Here is a 27,247-nt window from a genome sequence, read left to right as displayed (position 1 = left end):
GTGATTGCTGGGCTGTTTTTGGTGGGAAGGCCAACAAGGCAGGCATCCTGCTGGGGGTCTGTTACAGACTGCCAAAGCAGGATGAGGAGACGGATGAGGAATTCTGCAGGCAGCTGGCAAAAGTGGTGAAATGGTCAGCTCTTGTCCTCATGGGGGACTTCAACTTCCCAGACATATCCTGGAAATTCAATACAGGTCAGAGGAAGCAGTCTAGGAGGTTTCTGGAGAGCGTGGAAGATAACTTCCTGACACAGCTGGTTAGTGAGCCTACCAGCGGAAGTGTCCTGCTGGACCTTCTGTTCAGAAACAGAGAAGGACTGGTGGGAGGTTTGGTGGTTGGGAGCTGTCTTGGGCAGAGTGACCACAAAAAGGTAGAGTTCTCTATTCTTGGCAAAGTCAGGAGGGGGGCCAGTAAAACTGCTGTCTTGGACTTCCAGAGTGCAGACTTTGAGCTATTCAGGACACTGGTTGGCAGAATCCCTTGGGAAGCAGTTCTGAAGGGCAGAGAAGTCCAGGAAGGCTGTGCAGTCCTCAAGAAGGAAATCTTAATGGCTCAGGAGCGGTCTCCCCCACATGACCAAAGATATTATGATATTTGGAAAAGAGGGCAGGCCACTCAGAAGGGTTATAAGGTTGTTATAAGGATGTGTAGGGACAAAGACAGAAAGGCCAAAGCTCTTCTGGAGCTCAATTTGGCTACTGCTGTTAAAGAAAACAGAAAATGTTTTTATAAATACTTTAACACGAAAAGGACTAAGGAGAATCTCCACCCTTTACTGGATGCAGGGGGAAACTTAGTTACAAGAGATGAGGAAAAGGCTGAGGTTCTTAATGCCTTCTTCGCCTCAGTCTTTATCAGCAAGACCAGCTTCTTCGCTAGATACCCAGTACCCTGAGCAGGTGGAAGGGCATGGGGAGAAGGATGTGACCCTCACAATCCATGAGGAAATGCTACAGCACTTAGATATACACAAGTCGATGGGGCTGGGTTCTCTCACCACCTGAGGGTGGTGAGAGAACTGTTGGAAGAACTGGCCAAGCTACTTTTCATCATTTATCAGCAGTCCTGGCAATCAGGGGAGGTCCCAATCAACTGACAGCTAGCAAATGTGACGTCCATGTACAAGAAGGGCCGGAGGGTAGACCCAGGAAACTATAGACCTGTTAGTTTGACCTCCGTTCCAGGGAAGTTCATGGAGCAGATTATCTTGAGTGTCATCACGCGGCAGTTGCAGGGCAAGCAGGCGATCAGGCCCAGTCAGCATGGGTTTATGAAAGGCAGGTGCTGCTTGATGAACCTGATCTCCTTCTATTGCAAAGTGACAGGCTTGGTGGATGAGGGAAAGGCTGTGGATGTAGTCTACCTTGACTTCAGGAAGGCTTTTGACACCATTCCCCACAGCATTCTCCTCGAGAAACAGGCTGCTTTTGGCTTGGACTGGTGTACTCTTCATTGGGTTAGAAACTGGCTGGGTTGCTGGGCCCAGAGAGTCATGGTGAATGGAGTTAAATCCAGTTGGAGGCCGGTCACTAGTGGAGTCCCTCAGGGGAGGGACTCTTGCAATACCTCTTCAATATCTTTATCAATGATCTAGATGAGGGGATCGAGTGCACCCTCAGTAAGTTCGCAGATGACACCAAGTTAAGTGCGTGTGTCGATCTGCTTGAGGGTAGGAAGGCTCTGAAGGAGGATCTGGATAGGCTGGACCGATGGGCTGAGGCCAACGGTATGAAGTTCAACAAGGCCAAGTGCCAGGTCCTGCATCTGGGGCACAACAACCCCAGGCAGTACTACAGGCTGGGAGATGAGTGGTTAGAAAGCTGCCTGGCAGAGAAGGACGTGGGAGTATTCTTTGATAGTCAGCTGAATGTGATCCAGCAGTGTGCTCAGGTGGCCAAGAAGGCCAACAGCATCCTGGCTTGCATAAGAAACAGCGTGGCCAGCAGGGCTAGGGAAGTGATTGTCCCCCTGTACTCGGCTCTGGTGAGGCCACACCTCGAGTACTGCGTTCAGTTTTGGGCCCCTCGCTACAAGAAGGACATGGAGGTGCTTGAGCGAGTTCAGAGAAAGGCTACGAAGCTGGTGAAGGGTCTGGAGAACAAGTCTTACAAGGAGCGGCTGAGGGAGCTGGGACTGTTTAGCCTGGAGAAGAGGAGGCTCAGGGGTGACCTTATTGCACTCTACAGATACCTTAAAGGAGGCTGTAGTGAGGTGGGGATTGGTCTATTCTCCCACGTGCCTGGTGACAGGACGAGGGGGAATGGGTTAAAGTTGCGCCAGGGGAGGTTTAGGTTGGATATTAGGAAGAACTTTACTGAATGGGTTGTTAGTCACTGGAATGGGCTGCCCAGGGAAGTGGTTGAGTCACCATCCCTGGAGGTCTTTAAAAGAAGTCTAGTTTTAGAGCTTAGTGATATGATTTAGGCGAGGACTTGTTAGTGTTAGGTCAGAGGTTGGACTAAGTGATCTTGGAGGTCTCTTCCAACCTAGATGATTCTGTGATTCTGTGATCTATCAGTGGTCTTGGTCATCCAGAGTGGTCCCAGATGACTGGAAACATGATAATTTGATACCCATGTATAAGAAGGCTCGCAAAGAGGACCTGCAGAACTACAAGCCTGTCAGCCTGACCTCGGTGCCAGAAAAGGTGATGGAACGTGTCTGGTGGCTGAGGAAAAGGCTGTTGGCATAGTCCACTTAGACTTCAGCAAGGTTTTTGATGCAGTCTCCCATAGTATTTTCCTGGAGAACCTGGCAGTCCATGGCTTGGCCAATTACACTTTTTTTCTGGGTTAAGAACTGGCTGGAGTGGTGAATGGAATGAAATCCAGCTGGTGACTAGTCACCATTGGTGTTCCCCAGGGGTCAGTGTTGGGGCCCATCCTCTCTAATATCTTTATTGATTATTTGGATGAGGGATTTGAATGCACCCTCATTAAGTCTGCAAATGACACCAAGCTGGGAGGAAGTGTCAATCTGCTGGAGGGTAAGAAGGCCCTGCAGAGGGACCTGGACAGGATGGATAGATGGGCAGAGGCCAAGGGGATGAGGCTCAACATGGCTAAACACTGGGTCCTGCACTTTGGCCACAACACCATGGATCACTACGGGCTTGGGGCAGAGTGGCTCAAAAGCTGTGCAGAGGAAAAGGATCTGGGGGTGCCGATTGATGCTCACCTGAACATGAGCCGGCAGTGTGCCCAAGTGGCCAAGGCCAATGACATTCTGGCTTGCATCAGCAACAGTGTAGCCAGCAGCAGCAGGGAGGTGATCGTCCCCTTGTACTCTGCTTGAGTGCTGTGTTCAGTTTTGGGCCCCTCAGTACAAGAAGGACATCAAGGCCCTAGAACGTGTCCAGAGAAGGGCTACGAAGTTGATGAAGGGTATAATTACAAATACCATTAAGAGAAGCAGTATCTCTTCTCATGTTCCTTCACAGCCCCAAGGGAGAAAATACAAGTTAGTTCAGGGGAGGTATAGTGAACAATACTTAGAGAAGAGGTTGATAGAAAAAGGGAGATGTCACAGTGGCAACACAGGTGTTCTTATGTTTCTTGCCAACCTCCAGATAGTTTTATTACTGCTTTGTATTAAACAAGTACACTAACAGCAGCCTAAATTACAGCTGTCAGAGATGGTCCCAGTCCTTGACACTGCAGAGCCTGTTGGAGAGTGAAGCTGTATTGTCTCCGCTGTTTTCTTGCAAAGAGCTTGTCTTTAAACAATATACATACTACTAAGGGGAAAAATAAAATATGTAGGTAAAAGGGTAACATAGTTGTCTTTGGATAATACAGTATTTGCCAGCTATACATGTAGATTCATTCACAGATAAAATTATGCAACATATTTTTGTGAGGTCTTCCCCTTGATTTTATTTAAAAGTTACAACTATCTTTAAATCTTGGCAGAAGTAATCTCTCTGAGGGCATAACAAACATTTTCTTGCTCAGCGACTCACCCACCACTACAATATGAATTGCTCATAAAGTTCAGAGTTTCTGTTAGATACAAACAAGTAATATGAATTTATCCCTCACCAACAGTTTAACAGCAGAGGTTTCCCTCTGTCTCTGAAATTCACTAATATAGCAGAGATCCTAAGTAAATAGGCTTACTTAAATAATTATCTGTTTTCCAGAAACCCTCATGAAAGAGCTAGTTGAGGAATGGATTTTTAAAAGCGTGTACGGACATGGAGATACAAACAAGCCTTTGGGGACATTTTTATCAAATCAACTCATTTCCCCATCAGATTAGTCTATGTCAGATTCCTTACAGGAGGAGCCATCAGCTGGTGAGTTTTTAAGCAGCTCACAAGTAGTTTGCTTGCAGCTCCCTTGAGTTGCTCTTCTGCTGATGTGGTGACACACAGTCAACAACAGAGCTGAGTTGGTACAGATACTTTTGTGTAATTTAATATTTGGCTCCTTCTTTATTGCTAATCAAATATTCCCACATTCCACAGCGTTCTCAGCTATGGTACAAGGCCTTAACACATAGTTTTTGACTGTAAGAAGGTTAAGATAGTTTGGAGTTTGTGTAACAGCCCCTATAATTATTTTCATGAATCGCTATGACAAGCATACAAAATACATAGTATTGAAAATTATATATTTTTTGTAAGATACCAGTAAAAAGAGATAATGTTTAAAAGATGTTGTATGGCTCTTTATCCTTAAATAGTATTGCCTTATCTAAATATCTCAGTATCCAAAATAAAGTTAGAGCCAACTACATACAATACCCTATTTCAATCACCCTGTTGTTGAGAAGGTGATATTAGCTTTATCTTGGGGGCAAAGGAATATGTATTCAAGACAACATTGCACTTTGATCAAGAACTGTATTTTGAACTTTTGCAAAAGAGAAATTATACGAATGAAATTTTTTCAAAGTAAGCTGTGGACTCTTTCCTATTAAAACACTTTGGATATATTTTGCAAAATGCTAATGAGCTATAACCAATGTATTTGTTTGGAGCAAGAATGCTGCAAACCCTGCTTGAAATTAAGCTATGTCCCCCATAGAGAAGAATATGCACCTGAAACATTGGTTTCATTTCAACAGTTAAACTGAGGAAATTCCCTGAGACTGGATTTCCATCTAACCAAGGGCTTTTCATCACAGTGGTACACAAATTTTAGCAGAAAACAATTAGTTTTTATTCATGCCACACCCAGTTCCAATCAATTTGCTTCCAAATAGTTCAAATTCACTTTTAATTGTTTTCTAGGATTCCACAAAACTTCCCTACATGGTGCTTTACTACAAAGCAGCAAAAGTGGTTAGAGGTTTTTAAATAACACTTGCCCAAGAGTTTGCCCTTGAAGAAGACCCAGGCATCAACCAAATAATCTTGACAGAAATATATCATAGTGGCCAGTTTTTTGTTATTTTGTTTGTTCTGTTTTGTTTTCCTTGGTTTTACATAGAAAGAGAAAACACTTTTAAATGATCCTGAGCTGCATTTTCCTTCTCTCTGACTCATAACTCACAGACCAAAGCAGCATATGACAAATGGTGACAATATTAAGTCACTTTCTTCATAAAGCAAGGAAAAGGGAGATGTTGAATAGAGAGACTCAAGGCTCATTTGACCCAGAGCAGCAACAGTGTCTTTGGCAGTGATTTGGATCAGGGGAGCTTTTTACATCTTCAGACTAAGGCAAAACGGTGAGATGTCCTCCAGGAAGATTTCCTCCAGGAGTGAGGCATTAACAATACTGCAGCCTGTACAGAAGTTGTAGGGCAGGACAAGAATGACACCTGCAGCACCAGAAAAGTTATACAGATATGTTTAGGGATTCTTTCATTAAATTTAATGCTAAAAATGCTTGTTTGTTTAACCAAACCACAGCTGAAATAATTATAATTATGCTATTATTGATCCAGAAACAGAAAATGGAACGTACAAGAAAAAATTTGTAATCTTAATTCTGAAACATTTCCCAACATATTTTGTTTTAACTTTCTGATATACAGTTTATTTTTGGGCATGATGTTTTCAATAATTGCTTGGAGTAATTTCTTATATCAGCCAGAAAAAATACATAACCTTAAAACCCTGATCTCAGTTTACTGGTTTCGTTTAAGGTTCAACTTAACTTTATACAGATCCTGAGATTTAGGAGGTCAACAAGTGGCAACAAAAATTCTTTCCATCCACTCCTCAGCTCCAAGAAAGGATCATGTTTAGAGAGTGAAATATCATGATATATTCAGGACTAGTAGCATTTACAACCACCCCCCAGATGTTTTAATACCAAGGTAGATAGATATGATCTAGACCTTTAATGTTATGAGTCAGTATATTTCGCAATCCTATTCACAAACATAGCAAAGCACTTTCATCCTCATTATTTGAGTCAGAAGGTTGTCATCCTCCCCATCCCTGAACAGTTTTTTATCACAGTGATTAGAAACCTTTTTCTAGCTTAGATTTATTCATGATCCAGATGTGCTTTTTTTTTTTTTTTTTTTTTTTTTTTTTAACCAATAATATCTGTTGTGTAAGTGGTTCTCCTTCACAAGTGTTTATGCCCATTAAGTATTTAGAAAGAACAGTAGTATTCATTTTCAGCTATTTTTTTGCTAAACTACGAAATTTAGGATTTGATCCTCCAAGGTATATTTTGTCTCACTCCTATTTAGACCTCACATTCCCACTGAAACCTATTACTTCAATGGGCACTAGGCTTTTCAGTAAGAAAGCAGGGTCTAAAGTGCTGTGAAAGCCTGAACTGAAGCACTTTTGCTTCTCTTTCTTTATCTTTCCTGAACACTGAAAACATAGCAGCAAAGATATAATCTTCTCTATGCCTTATAAAATGTTTTTAATATTCTCTGAAGACTTTAAGGAAACTGCATTTATCTTAGGTTAACTTTGAAAGGCTGAATCATAACTGAGGTACTGTCTATACCCAAATAGTGTAATCAAGTTTTTCTACACTTAGTCATTACCAATAAATGATCTATGAAAATTATTGTTTGCAAGTCTTTACTTGCCAAGCTGTAACTGTAAAATTTTATTCAAGTTCAGTTACACCACTTGTGGGAATTCATTTCTTTTTACATAATATTTGATCCACTTCTGATTATCCACCCCTTCTAGCTTAACATTTCCACAGCTTGATGTCATCAATGGAATAACCGTATATCTGAACTCTGATCTAGGAGTAACTCCACTAGCAGAATTTCTCCATTCTTCTGGTTCATGCCTCCATACAATTTATTAGTGTTTATTCCACGGTGTTCAGTTGTGATGTGGAGCAGGATTTGTGAGACAGGAAAATAGAGGGCTGAATAGCTGAAACTTTGCTTGCTCATACCTTGGTCATTGTTTTGTAATTCCTGTGGTAATGCTCTACTTTCCCAGCTCAGTTAGTGGTTGACCATGTCAATGCTTTACTGAAATCTCTGCAGACTAGACAACCACTTCTTTGGAAGATCAGCTATCAAGGATAAATGCAAGGTTATTCTAACATGTTTTACCTTTGGTTTGGTTTCATTTCATTTCCTGTTTACTTCAATTAGTTTAAATGTTCTGAAAATCTGATGTTGATTCCAAATTTAGAGCAATTTTTCTATCTGACCAAATGTCACCCTGAAGGTGCAGCTCTCCCAGCTGCTCCATGCCTGTAGATCACTCAGAAATGCACAACTGTTTTGCTGTCTGAAACCAGCCAGAGTCAAGCTCATAGATGCTCCATTTTATTACAGCAAACAAGATATTAGAGATATTAGTCTGTTAAGCAAACACATTAAAGAATCACTGTAGTCTTTATAAAAGGTTAGAAATGTATTCACACCATTAAAAATACAAATATTAACTGCACTTAAACAATGACCAAATTGTTATTCTGATTAAACTTAATTACTAGCCACAGGAATTAGTCAACACGGTTCATGCATTAAACAAATGCATACATTGGAATGACATTCTGTTCTTGTTTATATGATCACCACACCAAAAAGGAAAATATTTGTGAACTGGTCCAAATAAGTTTCCAAACAGCATCTTAAATTCCTACTTGAATAAACTCTGCAGAAGATTTTGCCAATATATTTAACATTAAAAACCTCTGGTGATCCCTCCTAATATTTGGCAGTGAAAAATCTCAGTCTCTATCTGCAACTTCCCAAATTAAGTCCAAGCATTAAATAGAAAAAGCTAGATGTTTTTTCATGTACTGAAACTATCCTTTCTTAGAGGAATGTGGACAATACTTTTAGCTATATTTTACAAAACAAACAAACAAAAAAATAGAACAAGAAAAATAAGATTTTTTTCTCCCATTTTGAAGGATTAAGTGATGTTGATCTTTTTATTTTATTTTTATTGCACCACTGTGACATGAAAAACATTATAAAATTGTTTCATCTTTCAGATGAATAAATGTATTGCTTTTGATATGCAGTTATAAAATGATAAAATACTTTTTTTCTCAGTGTTTGGTCATACCTGTAACTTCCCATGTTTTTAAAGAGCTTCTCCTGGAGGTAAATTCTTAGATTAGCATGTGGTAATTTAGGAAGATTTCAGAACTAGGAAAAGTTTCAGAACTAGGAAACAGACAACTCCACTTGTTCAGTAGGTTACTCTTGCTCATCAAGCAAGGGTAGGAACAGCAATGCAAATTCAACAGAGAATCCTGCAACAACTTACACAAACAGTGCCTGTACTGTAAGGCACATACAAGTTATAACTGGATGGGATCAAAAAATTCTCCTTTTCCTCATAGCTCAATAAAATTCCTATTAATATCTGCAGTAAATTTTATTAAGGAAATAAATTGACAATAATTAAAGCACTAGAATTACTTTAATTACAGTAGGAAGTATTTCCTAAGCAAAAATGGTTGTAAATTATGGAATCTGGGGAAGTATCTTGCTATAATTTATTGTAAACAAAAACAGAAAAATATTTTCATAATTAATGTTATAAATTTAATAAATATACATAATATTTTATGCAAGAATGTGACAGTAGGTACTGACCTTGAAATGAGAAATGCAATTAATCAATTTATATGAAATGCTTGTAACAAATTCTTTGGACTGTATTTGTGGAAAAAGAAAAACCTGTTAGTCAGCTGATTGACTGCCTTCCTTTGTTATTACTGATATATCTCATGAGTAATTAATTTTAAATTTTGTTCATGTAACCTTTAATAATCTTGAAATTGGCATCACTAAACAATTGGGACAAAATACTCTAGAAGCTTATTTGCAAGCGACTTTACGACTGTTGCAACTCTGTAATGAAAAATATATTAAATATCTTAAAGCTCAAATCAAAAGAAAATTAACTTGCTGAGGTATATGCTTTTTTTTTTTTTTTTTTTTTTTTTTCACCTTGTCTCCATAAGTAATCAAAAAGGATTTCTGTTTCAGTATTTTAAGCTGGCTTCTAATAAATATTGTGGATAATTAAAGTATATTGCAATCACTAAGTCCCATATGAATTTTAGCACAAGTTCAACAGATTTGCAGTTGTTTTTTTCTGCCTCTCCCCTTTCTTCCCCCTTCTTCTGTGTTCCTTTCCCACTCAGATAGCCTTTAATGTGCTCTCACCATCTGATGTCTGTAGAAAAATGGTATCTCTTTAATAAAATATTTTAACCACCGTTGTAAGGAAGGCAGAATAGATTACATTAGAAATATTTGCAAAGCTCTTTCTTGGGCAACCTTTGGGTTTGAATAAACGCATTTAGATTTACAACAAGAGTAGCAGGAGTAAACTACGCAGCTACATCTTATGATAATTTGCTCATTTGCACTTTAATGAATAAATTATTATGCTGTATCAGTTCTGTTCTGCTGTCATGATAAAAATTGCATTTATATAACCTTTAATCAGTTTCATTATAGTTTCATTATAAGCAAAAGGGAAAATTTGATTTTGAGATGACAAACACCTTTTTTAAATATACTGCTTGGTTCTGAGAATTTTTAAATGGTTTGTAGAAACATGCAAAAGGAAAAACGTTATTAGAGGTGTGACTAAGTAGGTAACACTGCTGAGCACTAGAATGCTTACAATGAATAGGCTGTGCTATTCATATTTTCATATTTTCACATGCTTGAACTATAGAATCATAAAAATCATAAAATCATAGAATTGTAAAAAAAGTTCTAATATTCATGTCCTCTGTGAAAGTATAAAATTATATTAAATTTTACTTTATTCTCCCCTTTGTAGAACATTTTTGTTTTCTACATTTTTATATTGTCATTTGACTTACTCAAAGCTGTTCATTAATTTGAAGGGTAACCTAAATTCACAGACAGCTCTGATGCACATCAAAATTCTCAGTCTAGTATGAGATACACCAAATTCAGGGTTGGAAGAGACCTTAAAGCCCACCCAGTTCCAATCCCTGCCATGGGCAGGGACATGTCCCACTAGGTCAGGTTGTTCAAAGCCCCATCCTAACTGGCCTTGAATGCTTCCAGGGATGGGGCATCCACAACTTCTCTGGGCACCACTCTCTAAGTAAAGAATTTCTTCCTTAATTCTTCCTAATATCTAATAACTTCCTTATATGTATAGAAGATATCTTCTAATATCCTTAATTTTATTTTATTTTATTATTATTTTTTTTTAATTTTAAAAAAACATTATTCTTTCTCCTACCACTGCACTCCCTGACAAAGATTCCCACCTAAGCTTTCCTGTAGGCCCCCTTTAGGTACTGGAAGTCCCCTTGGAGCCTTCTCTTCTCCAGGCTGAACATGACTCCCTCAGCCTATCTTCATAGAAGTACTCCAGCCTCTGGATCATCTTCAAGATCCTCCTCTGGACTTGTTCTAATAGGTTGACATTCTTGTGCTGGGGGGCCCAGAGCTAAATGCAGTACTCCATGTGGAGTCTCATGAGAGCAAACCTGAGGGCAATAATCCCCTCCCTTGACCATGCTTCATTTGGTGCATCCCAGGTTTTCTGTTCTACAAATACACATTGCTGGCTCATGTTGAATTTCTCATTAACCAACACCTCCTCATCATTCTCCTCAGGGCTGCTCTCAGACCAATCTTTGTCCAGACTGCATTTTTGCTTGGGATTGCCCTGGCCCAGATGCAGGACCTTACAATTAGCCTTGTTGAACTTCATGAGATTCACAAAGGCCCATCTCTCAAGCCTGTCAAGGTCTCTCAAATGGTTGTTTGATTCAAAATGCATGCTACCTTTCAGGCAGGAACCTGAAACTAGAACCTTTTCTTTCCAAATAAAGATCAAATCATAAATTTGATATAGAATATATCATCCTTACCATGAGGAACCAGGAATATCTACCCATTTATCCTCTATCAGAAGGTGGTAAATGTGGATTAGACCCTGGCTCCTGCCTTGCAAAATGTGCAAAATGTGATGATATGAGACTGCCACATAAGACTGAAAGAGAGATTCAGGGATTTATGTTTTGAACCACAACATGAAGCGGAAGATATGGCAAGAATATAAAACTCCAGTCATTTCACATATGTAGCCCTCAGTGTTTTCAAAATATCATGGTTTTATCTTCACTACATCCCCATGAAGTAACAAAACTCAAAGTCCTTATAATAATCACAGACAGATGAGCCTTTGTCTCACCTACAGCAAGGGATTTTTAGGAGAAAATAAAAAAGTGGAAATAAACTACATACATGCTACTCATAGTCAGGAAAACATAGCTCTGAAGGATTTCTGAAGGATTTTTTGCCTAGTTGTGACTGTGTACTAGTGTAAGTAGCTTGAAATATTTCCTGCATTTTATTTTCAATAAGCAGTTGAATAACTCCAATTCCTTGGAGAATACAGAGTCATTACCTCACAGCAACCTTAATTTATTTGCCCCCAAATTCATGCAAATACATAACCCTCTACTCTTTGAAGATTTGTATCACAATCCACACCTCTGGACACACTCTATCTCAACAAAATTCTCATCTCTTCTGTTCTTTGCCAAATTCTCCTCATTTTCATATTAAAAAAAATGGTGTTTATTTTTTAACTGTATTTCACTACATCACATACTTTTTTTTTATATACTTTTTTTTATACATACTTTTTTTTACTACATATATTTTTTAATATATAAAGATATATATGTCTTTATATCATGTACTCAATTTGTCTACAAATACACTAATCTTACAAATTTCAATTCTGCAAAATTAAACAGTATCCAGACATAGAATATCCATACAAAATGTGCTTGCATTTATAAAAAGTGCACATATATATATTTCAGGGTGCATGATATATATATAGAGAGAGAGAGAGAAAGAGAGAGTTTCTACTTATATATATGCATACCAACATATAAATGTGTGAGTGGTTGTACACATAAATACACATTCATTCATACGAAATTTTCCATTTCCTACTAAAATAGTGAGTGACAAACCAAATAAAATTTCTTTTTTTTTTTTTTTTTCAGAACAAAGCACTGAAATCACAGTTAAGTATTGCTAGTATCACAACCTTACTTGTATTCCAGTTTAGCTTTCTATGAATTAAAATAAAGACATATAAATGATGCTTTCTGATTAAATGAAGGAATCTTGTCCACTTATTTCAAAATGTGTATTTAAATATTTAATTGTGCTTTGATTTACATTACTGTCTTTCCTTCCCCCTGAACTTTCTTTCATCTCTTGTAATGTGCTCCTTGTTGGAGATTTTTAGACACAAAAATGCTTTAGTAAGACAGATGTTAGTTAATCTTCATGAGTTAATAAAGTACAATAAAAGCCAAGCCAAATCCTGGGCTGCATTTTTCTTTCATACTTTCTTTCTATGAAAAGGAAAGAAAAAAATAATAGAGTCACTATTCACTAAACATCCTCCTCAGTACAACATAAGCATAGATTTACTGCAGTGCTGTAAATATTTCCATAGGTTGGACCACAGATTTTGGTCCCCAACTTCTACAGGCTACCCTGTAATTTCCATCTTCCCTTCCTGTGGTCATTCACATTCTTTACCTCCTGAGGTCCTTCCAGCCTCCAGACAAGTCTCCTAGGAAATCTGGCAGATACTACCCTCTCTCTTAAAGGGATGTTTACCACATGTCCTTTCCCACATGCCCTCTCCCCTCTGCAGTCTTTCAAAGTAAAGGGCTTTGCAAAGCTAAATTCTACTCAGGAGCCATATTCATAGACAGAACTTCACTCTGCATATAGAGATATATAGATACTTTTTTAGGATACCTCTGCTTGTAGGGATGGCAGTTCTTCTTACCACATTTGCAGACTCATATTCCTATTTTAATTTTCTGTCATCCATTAAGAAGGGAATAATCATTTCAGATGTTTATCTATCTTTAAATAAAAATGTGTATCTTTGTTCTCTCCAAATCTCCAATTGTCTACCCTTTAAAGGGAAGACAGTATTCAATGTACCATTTTGTTTCAAACAAAGATTTCATCTTGTCCTGCAAGAGACTGAAATCTTTTTAATACAAGGTTAGGGTTTGTAATGGATCTGGCTGAGATGTTAACTTTCCCTGCAACAACTCATACAGTGCTGTGCTCTGCACTTGTAGCTAGAACAGCCGTGGTATCACACCAGTGTTGTGTCTGCTGCTGAGCAGTGCTGTCACAGCATCAGGACTCTCTCTAGCCCTCCCAGAGTCAGCAGTCTGGGGGTGGGCAAAAAGTGAGAAAGGAACATCACCAGGGCAGCTGACCTAAACCAACCAAACGGATATTCCATACCACATGAGGTCACACTCATTCCTTTAATTAAATTATCCTTATCTCATCCTGTGAGTTGTTCTTTCCTTTACTTCTTCCCCTCCTCTTCTGAGGAGGGGGAGTGAGAGAGCGGTTGTGGTGGAGTTCAGCTGCCTAGCAAGGTAAAACCACCACAGGGTTAACCTAAATTACATTAAGACAGAATTAAATTAAAATTGAGGTTATGAACAAAATACTTGTGTGATACATAACAATTTGCAATTGTTTAATAACGTAGATTAGCTGGCAAACTAAAGAGTATGTTTTAACATAATGGAACTCTTCTGTCTAGGTTGCAGGAAATGTTCTGAAGATTTCTAAAACAGTACTTCTGGGTGCTAGCACTTCAAATATTCAATAGTTTCATTTGCTATATTTAGAGTATGTGAAACTCATTGGAGTTGATACCGAAGAAAAATCTAAGGGTCTTGTTTCAAACCTGTTCTCTGAGGTTTGTTTATACCCTGTAAAACATTCAAGCAGGCCTTGCAGCATTGACCATGACTAAGATCAAAACCTCTTCTTTTTCTTGTTGTTCACTAACTGCCAAATTACAGAAATATTTCCTCTTTGTCTGAATCAGTGAATCTGGGTAATTACTGTTACTATGTATAACTTTTATTAGTCACAGAGGAACAAAGAGTAGTGAGCATTCAATGCATGTGTGCACATCCCCTGGTCCAGCTAAATGCAAAGGGCTAGGGCATTGATTTAAGAAGAGTGGAAGGGAATCACCTCACTACTAGGAAGATATACAATTCATTTATCTCAAATTCTGGAGTAGCACAATAATTGGAGGGTTATTGGATAAACTCCAATAGCAGTGCTTTATCTTAAAGCAGAAGTGAAATGAATATGGCCATTCCTACTAACCCTTGTACAGTGCATAGTCACATCATGGTTTATGAAGGATAACCTGAACACACCAATTATGTTATATCCCCCTGGATACATGAGAAATGAGAATGCACATCTACTCTGATGATCTGCACATCTACTCTGATGATCTTAAAACAAAGGTTAGAACAGAACGTACTACTTTGCTCAGTGATTTCTGGATAGATATTCTGTACGTGAAGAAACAATCCTTAAGCATATGGTGTATTTAGTAATAAAATCTTAGGTAACTATAAGTTAGGTAGACATTTTTAAGATTATAGTTTTGGACTAAGATGAATTAGAGAGTATCAGTTAAGTAACTTTGTAAATCTACATCTGTGTCAATGCAGCAGCATTTCTGTTAACATGGTGTCTCTGAGATTCCCTCTGGTGACAAATCCATTTACTTTACATGTCAACCCCTTGGTGCAGCATAGGTTCACTGCACCATTTGATACAGCTACTCCCTCTGAAAACAAGATCTGCATCTGCTGTTTTTCAGTTATTTCAAATTACACAATGCCACAGCTATCTTGTTCTTTGGAGAAGAAAATCTTCACTTTGTTGTTGTTGTTGTTGTTGTTGTTGTTGTTGTCGTTGTTGTTGTTTCTTTGCTTGTTTGTTTAATATTTTTTAAAGAAAGTTCAGAAGAAGCAATATTTTTTTAATGACATATTGTTATGAAGAGGACTGTATTACCAGACCAAAAAGTACCAGGAATAACCAGGAATAAGACTGTCACAGACAAGTCTTTTTTTTTTTTTTTTTTTTTTTTTTTTTTTTTTCCATTACTAGCCCTAGTAAATATGATGTCTCTCCACATAAATGATTACAACATGAAAATGTCCACTTAAGCTGACTTTCAGCAGTGAATGGAAACATCTCTTCACACTACTGCAGGCAGGTAACTGATTTTAAATTATCTGCTAACTGAGCTTATATATTATTTTTACATACCACTTGCAAGGTTTTCAGAATAAAATTTATATTTTATATTTTCCCTTATAAGCTCTATTTCTTCTAAAATATTTTCATCATTTGCATATTTTAATTTATTAAACAAGATATCAGATCCACAACATTACAGCGAACAGTTGGGGGGGGGGGGAGGGGAAGGGGGGAGGAAAAGAGGGGAGGAGGGGAGGAGGGGAAGTGTATTCACAACAGGAGATATACTTGGCTTAGAGCAAAAACCTTGAACTAAAAACATTCTCTAACATTCTGAAATAATAGCACCATGGAACTCATTTTCTTTCTCTTCCCTCCTGAGTGATAAGACCTTCAGGGACAAATATCTCTTCTCTTCCATCTTGAACAGAAATAACAGCTGTTAGTAATGTGGCTTAAGTGTATTTATTTCCGCAGTGTGTCCTCTTATACTATATTTTGTGTGCAGATTATAAAGGAAAATAGTAAGTTTAAGAAAAAATAACAGTGCAATTTATTTTAATTCTCTTTTTAAGTAGCATGAGAAATGCATGTAGTGGTGTGGGTGATAGAGTGGTATCACCAAGAAGTGAGATTTAAACAACTTAAAATGAAGACACAGGCTGAACATATAAACTGCAACACAAAATTAGTTACAGTCTTATGGGGGTGGCATTAAAAAAAGAAAGAGAGAGAAGGAGATGGTGTGAAAAAGCATTTATTTCTTTTTGTTGGTTTATTTATGTTTAAAATATTGTGCTTAGATGTACATTTGACATTACAGGTGGTTTCGCTTCCATTTTATATTTTCCAAATCAAATGGGAAATATAGCAGTAATGACAGTAAAATAAGTTTGTCTAGTATAAGCAGATACACTGTGATTATGTATAGATGAAGTATATTCTGATTGCTTCTCACTTTGATCACTGAAAAAAAAAGTATATCTACATTTTTGAAAGGAGATAAAAAGAGTCAACTACAGTGTTATTGTATTTCATGCTTGGTTGTAGGTAGTCTTGTAATTGCCCTTTTCATAACACTTCAAAGTACTTCAAAGTTTCTTATAGCTTGGAACACTTTGTAACATACCATCAAAGTACAGGGGGCATGAGGTGTAACAAGCTAAGAGAGATAATGTGTCATACCGATCAAGTCTCATAAAAGCTAAAACTTCGACATTGATGTAATGTATCTTATTATTTTTTTGTTGTTGTTGTGCTAAAACATCAATTAAATACTAGTACAAAATAGACATTTTGGATAATGACAGAAAGAAATCTATCATTTAAAGGGGCAATAATTATAGAAATGTTAATTGTGTAAATATATACATATATGTCTTTATACTTAGATACATAAAGAATGGTATTTAAATAGGTTGTCATCCAGCAGATTAGAGGTGGGGGGAGAGAGAGAGGGGAAGGGAAGGGAAACAGTAGGGGAGAGAGGGCTGCATGTTTATTGTTAACACACCATTCTTTTCATGTACAAAATTGTGTTTAACCACAATGGAGAACTTTTTAAAATATATGTAGCTCCACCTGAAGAAATATTGCAGGATACCTCTCAGAATAAGATGACAATACAGACACCTTGTAGGATGGATTTACTGGCACTTTGTGTATCTTCAAGCATGTAAAGTCTTAGGTGAGACTTATTGTGAGTAGTCCAAAATTATATCTTTTGCCTGTTGTAACACAGAGTACAAAGTTGTGCTGGAACAAAGTAGTACAAATGCATATTATATTTTATTCATTACCTTAACATTAGAAATAAACTGGATGCAAAACCCTCTGAAATCTTTATGAAATGGAAATTTTTCTATTAACTTAAAAAGAAGCATCACGGGTCTTAGATCTCCCCTGTCAAGAGCTAGCCTTTGGATACTTAAAAATGATCTGAGAAATGATTTTTTGAGAATGAATCCTGCAATGATCTTTCAGCTTCCACTTGTATCCACTTCACAAACATAATACAAAACACAAAAGAATATCTATTGACTTCTGGAGATGCCTAAAACTCACTTTTACTTTCAAAAAACTGCCACAAAGATGTTATGCCATAATAAGAGGTATACAGAAATGTGATACTCTTATGACAATGAAAGAGTCAAAAAATAAATAAAGGTTTCATTTTGCTTTTCACAAATCTACGTACACAGCAGATCCCAGGACACTTTATGCCTGGCGGTCTGAGAAAACGAAGTGGTCTTAAAGCATGTGTATAACTCCTTCAAGCAAAGCTGGGCATAGCTTTTTGCACATATAACTTAACTTTAATGCTTCAGTAGGTCATTGCCAACGTCATCTGATTGTGTTTCACTGCCTGCCTTCTGCTGCTGTTTTGTTCAATCAACATACATACTCCAAGATAAAAAGAAGCATATGAATCTGTGGAGTTTCATTAAAAATACAACCCTAAAAAAGTGTGGTATAGTAAATTTTGTTTCTAATTCAAGCTGAAGAGTACAACGCTACAAACACAGCCTGCTAATCACTCAGATGTACCAACTAGAGATCAACCTTTAACCCAGGAAAATGTTTATGCAAACTATTTTCTCATAAAATCATTATTTTAAGGACTATATAATTGTGTATGCAGTTATGCAAATTTCATGTGTAAACTCATCAGTTTTACTCACATGCCTTTCCCTATGCTATCTTGATTTGCAATTCCAAAATTTTGCTCTAAAAAAGTCTTCAATTTCTTTCTGGTATTAATGTGAGGTTGTGGTTCATAGTTTTCAGTTATTTGCTTTGCAATGTGATGCAACATTGATCTCAGAGGACTCTCACATGAGTGTATCCAAAATTTAAAAATAAATAAATAAATAATAATAATAAAAAAAGTCATGTTATGAAAATTTGTAGTCAAAGAGGAACATTTTATATATACATATACATGTGTATATGTATACATATATATACAAGGTATATAATAGGCATAGTTACATGTATACAACTTTTTAATAAATTCACTAATACTAATTTTGCAAGATAGATAGTCTCTTAAAGTAATTGTGAAGACATCTCAAATCAGCTCTGTAGTAAATAGTTTTTCCTGGACATAAACATCAGAATTCACTTGCACAACAGAGAAAATATCTATGTTTAGCAAACATAAACTTTTTTATCTATAATGAACTCTAGTATGTAACTGATCATTTCTGGAGTTAAGAAATTTTCTGGAACATATTCAGTACCTGAACATGTAATAAATCCAATGCAATAAAAATATAACATATAAATATATGTAGATAATATATATATATGAATATATATATATATATGAAGAGTGTGTGTATATGTGTGTGTGTGTGTATTAGTGACCATAATATAGTCATTAAGTTCAGTCTCAGTTTAATGGTAATTTCCTATTTCATTTCCCTCATGTCTCCCAGCTGACAGGAAAACCATGCTGTCACAGAAGCAGAGGGCAACACCAAAACCTGATCAAACATATGCATGCTAAAAGGATAGTTTCATATTGTCTAACTTTAAGAAGTTAGGTTATGTGTTCAAGCTATAAGGCTTGTCTGCCAATAGTCTCTACAGATCTCATAGGAAGAGACTTATTCATCAAGAACTTAATGCAGTGAACTGAAATATAACATCCTTCACTGATCACCTTCTAAAGAACCATATTTCCAGTATGTATGAAAGAAATGTATCAAGAAAAATATATTAACTGAGACATGAATAATATGTTTCAAATTAGCCAGCATGGGCAACTCCTCCATCATTCCTAGTACAGATGGAAGAACACTAGGAGGACAATGGCAATTTCATAAGCCTAAGATTGTTAAAGTCATTCTTATTTCATGGACACAAAACCAAAATGTAGTCCAGGAAGCAGAACAAAATCTCTAATTTGTTTTATCTAGAAGCCCCAAGTATCTGCAGACACAGGAAAAAGGCATGCAGAAAAGTGAACCAAGGATGTGAACAGAAAAGGGAAGGGCATCTGTTTGGATTTTGGCAAGATTGAAAAGCAAAGATGTGAATGCTTCATATTGGAGATATACTTTAAATAAACGGAATTTAGATGGGTCTAAAAATATTTTTGATTAGAAAAGGAAAATCAGTGATATAGTTAACAAAGGAGGTAGGTATGCAAGTCCACTCTAGCATATGTCCACAGACATAGTTCTCCTTTAATTGGAAAACACTAAATCTTCAGTTGGAAAACACTAAATTGCTCTTAAACACTGCGTGAAATCTGTGGTCTTACAGGAGTGCTAAATTATGGTGAATCAGAGTACAGTGAATTTAATTGTAAATAAATTACATATTCTTTCTGCATATTCTTTCTGCTTGTGGACGGAGTAAGTAATGTTATTTTTATCAGATGTACATTTTGTCTAAACTGGTCTCTGTGATTTACATCCTAAGATTTTTTTATTATTATTATTATTATTTTTTACATCCTTAAGATTTGCATCCTAAGATTTTGATGCTATATAGCTAATTCTGATAAATTGTCTTGTCAAGTTGCTGATCACAGATAGTGACAGTTCACTAATAAAATTCTGACCACCTCCATTGAAATCCTACAGAAATAAATGAATTTTGAAGCATATGTGAAAAAATAAAAAACAGGCTCCTTTTAGCTTTGAATCCAAGGACATGTCGATCTTCTATCCCCAGACATTATTTTTTACAACATAAAAATGACAAAGTGTGTGGCTAGCTTTTATAATCAGTAAAATGAATGATATACTCATTTTAAAATGAGAAAAGGTAAATTTGAAGAGAGTAATTTTAGACAACAGACGTTTTATCAGAAGATGAGCTAGATGATCATGCAAAGCTTTTTGCATTTCTACCCCATAATTTTACATCTTCTTATAAGGTAGGCTGCCACTATCTTATTCTGCAAAACTCCAAATAATAACTTTACAATTCAAATGGTGACCATTGTGGTAATAGCGGTAGTTCACATTGCAGGGTGTTACCCTCTGCTTGCTTGTTCTGTAACTGAAAAGAACAGTCTTGAGAAATGTTTGGAATACTTTGTTAAATATGAACATTACAGTAAATAAATAGTAATAATACCTGGAAATCTACTTATAATGATATTTAAACGGAATAACCTAAAACCAAAACAAAACAACAACAAAACAAACAAACAAAACATATGTTTTCAGTAAAGTAATCTAACTTCTTGCAAAAAATGCATTTTTTTTCCATTTATCAGACAGCTTCAGAAAAGAAAAGGCGTCTGAATATGGAGAACAAGGAGAAAGTCCTTTGCAAGTTCAAAAATTTCTGAGAAAGAGTTCAGAGGAAGCTGGCATCATCAATAATGTTCAATGAAATTAATAGTTGAAATAAAAGGAAATATCTAAGTCCTTTCTAATGATATATTTAAAGAGAATTTCTGAAATTAAAAATATACATATATATTGAAATCCTACACTGGTCCTACCACATTTTCTCTGCAAAGAAATATAATGACTTTATTGTCCTTGGCAGCAAAGAGGTTATTTTGCTCACTGACGGAGACTGTCTCTAACATTAAGAATACGAGAGAGATTTATTATAGTTAAGTGGATATTGTGGGTAGAGTTGAGAAAAAAGAACTAGTTTCTTCCTACCTTAACTGAAACCATTGGGATTCTCTCTGATTTTGATGTAACAGGATTAAGACTTCAGTTTTATCAAATAAGTAATGATAAAAAGAGATTGTAAAAAGAGTTTGCAAGTAAAGAGATTGATTCTGAGCCCAGCTCTTATGAAAATAGTAGCCCTGTCTCTATAGGTTTATTCAGAAGATAGCCATCTAACGCAGATTTCAGGCCAATAAGCCTTTTTGTTCTTCTTGTTGTTATTTAACCAGTGGCAAACAACCCAAATTCAGAAAAAAAAAAAAGAAAAAAAAAAAAAGAAAAAGAAAAAAAAAAAAAAAGCAAATTGTTTCCCTCGGGTTCATACTTTCCAATAGATACAAACAGACCAAGGGCACATTCTGCAAATATATATATTTTTAAATCATCTTTTAAATAATGCAAATACTGGTTCTATTTAATAACTACCACAACTGTTGTGATAAATTATGGTCTGAAGTCAGCTTGGACATTCAAAGATAAGATGGGATGATGGGATTCCTGTATATAACAATCTGGGAGAACTAATCAGTATTTTTTCTCTTTTCTTACCCTGCTGAGATTGATGTCAAGTGTTTTATCTGAGCTATTCTCTGACTATATGCCTTTTGCTTGTTTCCAGGCAACCAGCATCATGGAGAAAGCTAAATATGTGTACCAACTATTATTCTCATCAATGCTTTATTTTAGAATATCTCAAAGCATCTTCAGCAATTCACAAGTTTGATGTGAACCTGCAGCCCCTGAGGAGTGGCTTTCCATTCCCAAGTTCAAGTAAGAAATGTGGAAGTAGCTTCTTTCAGCAAACATAATTCTCTGAAAATGTTATTGAAAGAAAATACAAACCTAGGTCTAGAATTTTGATTTTTTTTTCTCTTAAAACAAACAAACAAAAACTTAAATATTCATAATTTATTTAGACCTCTTCAGAAAATTGAAGTAGCACAACTGAAGTATATGTAAAGATTTAATCTTTTTTTTCTAACAGATATAAATCATTTACTTGTATTGATAGAGGTTTTCTTGTTTTGCAGAGGTTGGGCCCGGGAGTGGGGGAAGTCTGAAGAGTAGCATCAGTATAGGGTTATTAAGGAATATAAAAATAGAGATAGTTTGAGGTAATGAGTTGAATATAACATGGTATTGACAGACTGCTTTTTGGGTGAAAGAATGAAAACATAAATTAAAGCACTATACAGTTTAATAACTCTTTAATACTATTTTCTTTAAATCCATTCGTATGTACTGAATGCATGATTGTGGAGTTTGGTGGCTGGACCTGAAAAGGTCTGTATGTAGGGATAATGGCTACCACTATGAAACCTAGTAATTTTATTTACTGTGTACTTCTGATGGGAAGTACATTACAAGTACGTCATGAGAATTAACACAGAAGTTGTCAGGACTCCAGATTCAAAAAGATTACTTGGTAAAAAACCAACGTATATATAGACACGCAGAGAAACACATAAAAAGAGGTGTATATATATATATATATATATATATAAAGTATTAGGCATGACACATTGCCAATATGCTTTTGTATTTTTATGATGCAGTGTTTTTATAAAGATTAGAAACAGATTTAGATAAACCATAGTCCTTTGAAATAGAACTGTTGATAAATATGTTAATGATTAATTTTTGATATATGTACATGTTCAGTCCTTTCTTTTCTAAAGATACAAGGGTAAATTACAACTTTTAGCTGTGTAAGTGTGGTCTGTTTATCATAAATTAGGAGAAAACTATTTTCATGGAATTTTTATACTAGGAAATAATCTCTTACCTAGCTGTAATTGTTATTTCTATTTCATTGATGTCTTCATTGTGTTTACTTTCTTTCTTTCCTTCTTTCTTTTTTTAACTACACTTTAAGTTCCACAACCTTGAGCAATGCATTGGAGCATGATTTTGTGAATTGCTTCATAGACAGGGCAGTGTATATTTGAACAGTGATTACACAGCATGAAGATTAGACACAATATCCATACATTCACATTCCTGAGAACAGTGCCCACAGCTTAGACTTGGAAAAATTCTTATAAATATAAATATAAAATGCAACATAACTTAGAAGGTTTTTTTTGTTTGTTTGTTTGTTTTTTAAATAATAATATGCTACATCTGAAATCTTTAAGAATAATCTGTGTATACAACAGTCTTTCATCAATTCAGCTGTCCCAGTATAACCAGAGGTGATACAACAAGGTCTTTTATTTTGCCTGAACATGTTATCTGTGATGTTTTTTGAAGATGAGCCTGATAATGGGATATCTTATTTTTGTTGCTAATGAAGAAGTGAAAAGTAGTATGCAAATTTAGACAAGCATTGGTATGAGTAATGAAGAGACATTCACATAATGACATTTTTATGCAGGCAATTACTTGTTGAAACTGGCCCTCAGCCTACCCCAAACTCTGCATTTTTTAGCTTTTTAGCCCTCTTAATCTTATTAACTCAAATTAGCATAAATAGCCATTTAAGTTAATTTTTGTCAGTCTTTCAATCTCTCTTACAACTGTTATGGATCTCTTGAAGTTGTGACTCCTAATATAATCATTATTGCCATAAGGAAAGGAAAATACCTCCAGTAAAAGAATGTTTTATTCTAGAAGGTGAAGACTGCATCATTACTTGTGTTTTAAGAAACAATCTGAAATAAGGGATGTAAAAGTTTATCAGATCACTGGTGTAGGACGTATTTTGCAATGTAAAACACATAGCTGAGTCTTTCCTTAAAGACTGGAAATAATGTAAACACAGTATAGCAACCCTCTTATCAAGTCATGACTACAAACCATGGGTATAGGTTGCCTAAGATGTATTTCTAGCATCATAAGTTTTCTATAAATGACAACTAATGAACACAGGCATTAATATATTAAAGACAAGATTTTAAAAGCTATTTGGTGTGCAAGGATAACAGTAAATTTACATCTACCTTCTTGAAATTGTTTAGGAGCAGATACTAAACATATGATATCTCATGAATTCAGAAAACATTTCACTTTTTTTTTTTTTTTTTTTTTTTTTTTTAATCTCCACTAAGTGTTCTTCTGTATTCTGACACAAACAGCTTCTGCTGTATATTTGTTCCACAGCAAAATTCAGATGGGCTTTGTGATGAGACATTGGGAGATTTGGAGGAGCAACACCCTATATGGTACTGGCCATCATGCTCCAGTATCCAGCACTCCTCAGCAGCCTTGATAAGAAGCCTTTTCACAGAGCAGAGAGGGTGCAGAGCCTTCTGCAGACCACCACTATCACTCATTATCAGGAAGGTCTGAGGTCCAGCATATTTTTATTTTCCACTGTTTTTGTTTGTTTGTTTGTTTTCCAGGGTATCTGACACATGCCATCTGTGTTTACAAAGCATACAGAAGGAAATAAAAGGAATCTGGGATTGCTCAAAAGAGAAATGGCTTCTTTTTTTCTTCACTAATTACTTTCAGACTGTATTGGAAAGTGGGAATGATCCTCTTCTTTCACTATGAATAGAAAATAATTAAATATTTCCAGGAAAAACAAACAAACAAACAAACAAACAAGGAATTAAAAAGTGACTTTAATTGGCCTATCTGAGCCTGAAGGTGGGCTAACGATGCATTTTTAATGCTAATGATATTGAGAATTTTATGTAACAAAAATGCATAAAAAGGCTTTGAAGGTTTTAATAACAAAAGTAATACAGTATCTTAAGAGAAGGTTAATTTGACTGACCTCACATTGTCCCTCAAACCTCCACAGGTAATTTATTAATACTGCAGTATGGGTTGGCTTAGAATGAAATAAAATGTCTCCGTACTGAACTTCACATTCCTTCTTTCACTGTAGAGTGAATAACAGTATTTCTTCACATTGAATTAGAAGTTTGTAGTATATATCAACCATTCCTTGGTCTTGGTAAGTGTCAGTACTAGACATTGTGTCACCATCTTGCTAAAAGTTAAGATGCATATAAAGATATATTTATAGTCCACAAAACCTACAGCTTCAAAAACATGTGCTGCATAATTTGCTTTGTTTCATGCTTGTGAGCTGAGAAAGACAGTTGAAAGTTCACAATCAAAACTGTTTGTCAAGGTATTTGTTGTTTTGTTTTGTTTTAACGAAAAATATTTATTTTATATGCAGAATGCATACATTAACTAAAACAATTTTCTGACACTGTTTTAGAGTTCATATTAAAAGCTTTACTTTTTCTTAAACAAACAAACAAACAACTTCTATCTTCTAAATAGAATGAATAATCCAATTAATAAGGTTATTATTTCAGCAATATTAGTAGTGTTACATTGAAAAAGAGTTAAGAAAAACATGCAAAACATGCTATACCCAGTCTAGGCAAGCACAACTCACTTTTCCATCTGTAAACAAGATTTATTTCAGAGAGTAGCTAAAAATAAAGACAATTCCTTTTGTAATCATGCTTTGCATGACTTAATAAGGTGGCAAAATACTATTTCTTTACTAGTAATATATCAACTTACATATATATATTTATATATATATAAGTAATATATATATATAAATCCTATGGCTTTCAGATGAGGGATGAAAGAGATTTATTAGGTATAGTAAATCTCTTTACTAGTATACATATATAGTACATATATATATACATATACATATAGAGTATGTATAAATTTACTAGTATATATTAAAACATAAACATATCCTTTTTACCCTTACTTTGGAAATATTGACTCCGATCATTATTGTGGGGTAATTATTTTATAGCAGTTTGCAGAAAAAATTACAAAGCATAAAAGACATAAGGAAAAAAAAAAAAAAAGATTCAAACATTCTTGGTAGAGTATGTGAACTATTTTCTATTTTTGCAGCTAACATGTAGAGTTAGTGTATCTCTCATAAGAAGTTGACATTCATTTTCATTATTAATGAACAGTGCTTCCAAATCCTGGTACTTATTCCCTTGAAAAATTCTTTGTCAAAAATATAAGCATTCTGTCTTATTCTGTTATTGGACTTTTTATTACATGTTTTTCAAAAAGTATCTAGAACATTTCTGATTTTATTATGTGTTTTACAAGACTTTAATATATTTTAAAATATATTTTCTAGATATTTTCTCTTAGAATCAAGCATTTATTAAGTTAATTCCAGAAGAGCTACTTTTATTGAAGTGCTGCTCTATGTGGAGAAATGATACTGAGTTTTGTTTAGAAGTGAGGTGGATTATACCCTGCTAAATGCTGCAAAGCCAAGCCTAGAACTATTTCAGGTTATTTTTAATATGAAACCTCAAAACCTGACAGAATTTTGTAATACATTTGAGAAAACAAATCTTCCCATGCTTATTTCCTGTCTCTTGGGGGAGATAAATTAGCTCACTCTAAAGATACATTAAGTTGCAAAGCTGGAAATAACATGCTTTCCTGCAACAACTGAACATACTATATAATGGACTTTGAAAATGATTTAGAAAAAAAACATGGCCCAACTTCCCCAATTTTCCTTCATGCTAATTATTGAAAAAGAGTGAAAAAAACCTCAAGGTCTGTAATTTCTGAAAGTGATGACCATAATATTCAATAGCAAATAAGAAAAGCAAATACAGTAATTAATAAGTCCAGGCTTAAGCCCTTTATTATTATTATTATTTAAAGGAAAAAAATTATATATATATCTAAAAATATCTCTGTTGGTGATTTAACTGTATAGTCATTGGCATGGCAGTTCAATGGCAGTGACAGAAACAGCACTTAACTAACTTGGCCCTCAGCTCACACCAAATGACTACAAACTCAGTGAAACAGCTGCTTTAAGAACATATATTTTTACATTGTCAACAAATAAATACAGAGCTGATACCAAAATACCAATTTTCAAAGTCTGGGAGAGGTAAAGGCTTTCTTCACCAGTGTTTTGTTGTTGTTGTTTGTTTGTTTGTTTTCCATGGATGCTAAAGGATGTTAAAGATAGCAGTTGAAAACTGTCTTAGAGATATTTTTGAAAGAATGTAACAAATGCTTGTTCCTGAATCCTTAGACTATTACATTCAATAAAGATGAATGAATATTCCTTTTTCCTGTGTGAAATGTGTTTATTTGATTCGTGTCAGTATGGAACAATGCTAGG

General features: G+C 35.5%; 1 protein-coding gene and 1 long non-coding RNA gene across 2 annotated transcripts in view; both read right to left on the bottom strand.

Annotated features, from left to right (window-relative positions):
• FAM155A (family with sequence similarity 155 member A) overlaps nucleotides 1-27,247 on the bottom strand; it is a 515,407-nt gene that overhangs the window by 131,894 nt on the left and 356,266 nt on the right. The gene's annotated exons all lie outside the window — the stretch shown is intronic.
• Nucleotides 27,122-27,247, bottom strand: part of LOC118162298 — a 752-nt gene continuing 626 nt past the window's right edge. The window contains exon 2 of the long non-coding RNA XR_004748383.1: nucleotides 27,122-27,197. This is a non-coding gene — a long non-coding RNA (uncharacterized LOC118162298). The remainder of the gene's footprint in view (nucleotides 27,198-27,247) is intronic.

Source organism: Oxyura jamaicensis, chromosome 1 (genome assembly GCF_011077185.1).
Source record: "Oxyura jamaicensis isolate SHBP4307 breed ruddy duck chromosome 1, BPBGC_Ojam_1.0, whole genome shotgun sequence".
NCBI lineage: Eukaryota > Metazoa > Chordata > Aves > Anseriformes > Anatidae > Oxyura > Oxyura jamaicensis.
The sequence above is the reverse complement of the archived record's forward strand: the minus strand, read 5'-3'. Positions and strand labels throughout refer to the sequence as shown.